The sequence below is a fragment of the Canis lupus genome, chromosome 8, assembly GCF_011100685.1.
Source record: "Canis lupus familiaris isolate Mischka breed German Shepherd chromosome 8, alternate assembly UU_Cfam_GSD_1.0, whole genome shotgun sequence".
Lineage (NCBI taxonomy): Eukaryota > Metazoa > Chordata > Mammalia > Carnivora > Canidae > Canis > Canis lupus.
This window is the reverse complement of record NC_049229.1, coordinates 20646066-20652232: the sequence shown is the minus strand read 5'-3', so window position 1 is coordinate 20652232 and position 6167 is coordinate 20646066. Positions and strand designations below refer to the sequence as shown.

Below are 6167 nucleotides of genomic sequence, written 5' to 3'. Positions count from 1 at the left end.
TTATATTATTTTAGTTTTTCAAAAGTGATCAAGGAAAGAGCAAGATATTTAAATATCTAGCACACATTTACACATTTTCAGAAAAGCGTATACAAAATTTTATGGGAATATGAGTAATTTAATATTTTTTACTACTTTAAAGATTTACTTAGGTATCAAAAATATAGTTGTAATTATTTTTATATATTTTATAACAGGATATGACTTACACACTTTTTTACTTAAAAAAGTTACTCAATTTAGGGATCCCTGGGTGGCGCAGCGGTTTGGTGCCTGCCTTTGGCCCAGGGCGCGATCCTGGAGACCCGGGATCGAGTCCCACATCAGGCTCCCGGTGCATGGATCCTGCTTCTCCCTCTGCCTGTGTCTCTGCCTCTCTCTCTCTCTCTGTGTGACTATCATAAATAAATTTAAAAAATAAATAAATAAATTATTAAAAAAAAAAGTTACTCAATTTAGAAATTTTACTATGAACACAAATGCTAACAGACGTATATCGGGTAATTCCAAAGATTATATACTTGCTGAATTTATTTTAAAAATTATTTTTGAGGGATAATTTGCATCATAAAATTTCCAGATTTTATAACTGCTATTACAAAACTTTATCTTCTTCATAAAAAAATTTCAGAAGCTCTATGACTAGTAAAAAATATTGATGTTTGAATTAGCAAATTAATGTAACTTTGAATTTTAATATAATTCTTACAGATTTGTAATTGTGGACTTTACTATAGACTTTTACCTAAAACAAATATGAAATTTTTATTACCTACAAAACATTATGTTGAAATAATATTTTAATAGTTTTACTTTTACTTCTATTCTGCTAGTAGTCTTACATTGAACTTGACCATGAAGAAGATATTTTTCAATATTAGTATTGAAATTTATTAATTTATTACTATCACATTTTTTGGCTTGTTTAAAATGTAAGCTGTTGAAATACAAAAGTGTGGTAGGAAGCAGTTTAGTTAGCTTTGTTTATCTACATAGCTAATTATCAACTAATAATGTTGGTTAAAGTTGATTTTGCAAATTCAAAGTTATCAAACAATTTCATACATATTTTTCTGCCTATCTGTCTCTTTTTGTAAAACTTGGAAACAACTTTCAAAAGGCATAGTAGTGTATCAAAGATTGTTGCCTAAGTCTAAATATATATATCTATAGAACTAATGTACTACTTATTTGTTTTTAATGAAAAGTGAAGTTATTCTACTTTTAAGATTTTGTTTATTTATTTGAGAGAGAGAGAGACAAGAAATAGCAAGAGGGAGCACAAGCAGGGAGGAGAGGGAGAACCAGGATCCCTGTGAACAGGGAGCCCAGTATGGGGCTCAATTCTGGGACTCTGGTATCATGACCTGAGCTGAAGGTAGACACTCAAACAACTGAGGTACCCAGGTGCCCCAAGGTGAAGTTATTTTAATAACATCTACTTTTTTTTCATTTACCAGAAATACTAATTAAAAGACAGAAATGAAGTTAAATCAGAACCATCAATAGCCTATAATTATTAGTACACACCCTACTTAAAGTCAGATATACTCTTCTTATAAAAAAAAAATCAGCCTTTAAAATTTATTTAAAATATCTCCTAGGAAGAGCTTTTACAATCCATCCAAAATTCATTATGAAAATAATTGTTATCACATATAATGGCTTAAAATATGGATTTTATAATGAAAGTGCTGACATAGTCTTAACTGCAGTGTTACAAATGCGACACTATAAGAGGACAAACTGGGAATGAATTACAGTCACTTGCAGTTATATGCAAAAATCATTATGTATTTAAAATGTCAAAAGATGAATATATTTACTCACAGTTAAATGACACTACAGATTGACTTATTTATTATAGTTGTCTCTATCTCCAAAACACATTCATTTATTTGACAAACTGGAAGATGATCATTTATGTTATAATCACAACTTGTTAGTTCTGGTTTGTTGTTAATTATTTATTCCTGCAATTAGACATTTATAAATTGAATTGGCAATAATTACAGCTCTTTTGACATCACATTGGGAAAGCAAATCTTATATTATTATCACTTCATTATACAATATATGATGTAAAATGCTTCAGCTTTCAAAAAACTCTCAAATATATGTAAAGATCTTTAAAACTAGTATCAGTAGGAAGATTGGTACTTCCTACTTTTATATGAAGGATGACAATCTTTTACATCTCTCATTATCTTTGTAAATATATGTTAAAGCTCCTTGACACTGTATTTTATTTGTTTTTTTTTTGCATATTTTAACTCTTTGATATTTTGAAAATTTACAAATCAGTATGAGAGAAACTCAAGAAAATTAAACCCTTTCTTTGCCTCTTTCAAGAGGAACATGTACTTGGCACCCTAGCTTTGGGAACTTGTGCCCTTTAGAGGTTGGTTCCATGTATCAGGAGCAAATGATTAATCTTGCATTAGAGGAATTACAAATATGTTTTGTGCAGGAAACTATCTCCTCCATCTCAGAGAGGTCTCCCTGCCCTACCAGTGTCATTCTAGCAAGCCAGAGTATAATGGTACCAAGATGTTAAGGGTAGATATTCCTGAAAACCCAATTTTCTAGACTGCTTTTCATCCTTTTCAATACTATATTTTAGTTTAAATCTTCAAATTCCATTTGACTAAGAAACTGTAACCTGCCATGTAATGTTGCTTTTTACTTAGGTATGCATCAAAAGCAATAATTTCCGAAGCAGATCTGATTTTACAAGACCAACTTGATAAATAACTTTATCTCTATCATATTTGTTCATAAGCAAAGTATTACTTTGTCAGGGCTTATCTCATCTTCAGTGTCTGGGATTGTGGGCAACAAAGCAGATCGAGTCAAACCCCAAAATTTTTGAGGTGACGTGTCTTTTTTGGTGGCTGTAAATTTCTATCCAATATGGCTTGCACAGATCTTACACTGGGCGATAGTCCAAGCATACCCAGGAAACCAGCTGTGCTCTGTAGAAGGCTGGCCTATCAGATTCAAGTTGCAGGCTTTATACACAGTAAGTGTCTCATGCACGTATCCATGAGGATTCACATAAGCTGCTATCGGGCCATATAAGGATAAACTGAATATTTCATTTTTGGTTGTTATTTCTATTTCTTGACATTGTTTACAGCAAAGAGACGTACATTTAATCATAATGTCTAGTTCACAGCGAAGTCGTTGGATGGCACTACCAATTTTAAGGAGCTGAATCCTTAATAAATCATCAATAGGAAGACAAGCAGCTACTCTGTAAGAAAAATCTATTGGATTTGAAGGAAGAGACTCATCTTTTAGATTTTCGTCCCATTCACGTAGCTGTTTCTTGATTCTATCCATTAAAGTTTCATCCTCATATAAGGAATACAGCCAGCGAGGCCATGAAGTCAAATTTGCACAATGAAACTTTCTCTTCTGGTGTTTCTGCCACCATTTATATGAATACTTGTCTTCCCATGAGATAGGCTTTGAAGGAAATATCTGGCATTTATTGAGGGATTCTAACTGAACTGCAGACATGGTTAAGGCAACACACATTCAGGAAGAATTTGCACTTTAGCTTGCTGGATTCCATCTGCCTGTGTTCTTAGTTCAAGGACTTTGAACCTTTGTCTTCCAACTGCTTTCACTCTCACTATCTCAATTCCGAAATCTTGTTCTTCTCGATAGGCATATATCTTTGCAGTTGTTCCAAACTGTGCTTCCCTCTCCTGTATATTACTGTATGCAAGAACTGCAAAGGTTCTGTCTTTCTGAATTAAATTCCACACCATACTGACTTCCTGAGGACGAAAGAGCTGAATAGGTAAGGTCTGCCCAAAAATCAGGATCATCACCTGTGGCAGGACTGGAATAACCTGACGGCTGTTGTTGCCATGCAAAGTCCTGCCATGAAATTCTTCCGTATCAGCGCCCAGATATGTATGTGATGTTGGCAGACTGATGTCAAAATTCATGACATTTGGTTTTTTGGCTTCTTAGCTATCCTGGTCTTCGACTTCCATTTCAATTTCATCTTCTTCCTCACTCTCTGCAGGTAGGAGCAGCAGGTGGTTGCCCATATTGTGGACAGCGTCCTGCGGGTCTCTCTCGCCAGCCATGTATCACTATATTTTATTTGAATAACTGCTTAAAGCATCGATTTTTTTTACAAAATGCATGCTGATATTATTTGTTGTAGACTCAAATTCATAAGATGCATTTTTGTTTGAATTTTCCATACATATTTTATGATAAAAATATTGAATTTCTAATCATAAACACATGATGTGCTCATTTTCATTTTTTGGCGGTTACATATAAAAAGTCAAATATCTTAAGGGAAAATACATTATTAATAAAAGAGAGAAAAATAGGTAGATAAATCAGGTAGTATTCAGTAGAATTATAATGAATATATTCTAAGTGCATTTAGGGAATAAATTGTTGAGTTTTAATAAAATCAATCAAAATTTGATTTGTTAGTTTATGTTTTCTAAGGCATACATTTGTCTTAAGTGGTGCATTTAAAAACTAAAGCATTATTTGTTAAATATCTGGGAGGATAATGACAATATAATTAAAATGATTTAGCTTGAGAAACAGTAATGAAGAAAATATTCCCAAAAGTATTAGCATGATAAAAGAAACTTGAGGGTTAAATATTAGTCACAAAGCAACTGTGGGGAACTGTTATGTTCTTCAAAGGTGGAGGGAGAAACAGAATTAAAACTTTGGAAAGCTGAAGCTGGACTAGCTAGACTAGTGGATTTGAAGTGGATTTTATAATCCAAATAATCCTATAAAGTGGAAATATATTATTTCAGACTAAGACATACAGAAGTTTAATGATTTGCTCTGGTTACACTACTCAGAATTTTTTTTTAATTTTTATTTATTTATGATAGTCACACAGAGAGAGAGAGAGAGAGAGAGAGAGAGAGAGAGGCAGAGACATAGGCAAAGGGAGAAGCAGGCTCCATGCACCGGGAGCCCATGTGGGATTCGATCTCGTGTCTCCAGGATCGCGCCCTGGGCCAAAGGCAGGCACCAAACCGCTGCGCCACCCAGGGATCCCTACTCAGAATTTTATAGAAGAAAAATTTGAACCTAGATTATCTGACTTGTAGAAACTTGCTTTATTGACAGTAAAACCTACCTATACAGCTATATCTGATGGGAGGAGATGGAAGCCACAATATTTGTTATAAAGTTTTTTATTAAAAGGACAATTTGAAAAGTAATTTTATTTTTGTCATTATTCTATCACATATGTCCTTAATTTTCTCTTTGGGTACTCTTTCAATTGCCTGAAAATTTCAAAATGGTATATACTTGAGCTTTATATATATATATATATATATATATATATATATATATATATATAAAGTAGACTTCATGTCCATCCTAGAGCTCAATGGAGGGCTTGAACTCACTATCCTAAGATTGAGACCTGAGCTGAGGTCAAGAGTCAGATGCTTGGGATGCCTGGGTGGCTAATTTGGTTAAGCCTTCAACTCTTGATTTTGGCTCAGGTTTATCTCAGGGTCATGAGACTGAGCCCCATGTTAGGCTCCCTGCTCAGTGGGGAGTTGGCTTGAGATTCTCTCCCTCTTCTTCTGCCCCTTCCCTTGCTCTTTCTCTCTCTCAAATAAATAACTAAAATCTTAAAAAAAATTAAAAAAAAAAAAAAGAATCAGATGCTTAACCAATTGAACCACCCAGGCTCTCCTGAACTATATAAATGTTATACTCAATTCCATAAGTGGAGATTTCAGTTAAGTACCATGTTATGTTAAATGACAATTATTAACAAATTCTTTAATGAAAATCATCTTCAAATGTTATAAAAAAAAGAGAAAGATAATTGACCTTTTTCTGTCCTAAATAAAACATGATATAAAATCACTTTTGCTTGATTATAGAAATGAACACGATAGTCAATTAACTCACTGTTGTTTAATTATAAACACCCTAGTTTTATAAAGACAGTTTAGAGCTTCTCACTATAAAGCAATCATTGAAAAAAAAAAAAAAAAAAAGCTTTTTTTTTTTTTCCTCATTCTGAGCAGTTAAATATCTTCTAAATCCCTTTGTTGTTTCTTGTGAAGTTTTCTCCCATCCCTGAGCAGGCTTAAAAATTAGTGACTCAGTGATTTGATAAACAGATTCAATATAGGATG

General features: G+C 33.2%; 1 pseudogene; it reads right to left on the bottom strand.

Moving 5' to 3' along the window:
- Positions 1-2323: 2323 nt before the first annotated feature.
- On the bottom strand, positions 2324-4106 carry LOC100688655 (annotated as a pseudogene).
- Between the last annotated feature and the right edge of the window lie 2061 nt (positions 4107-6167).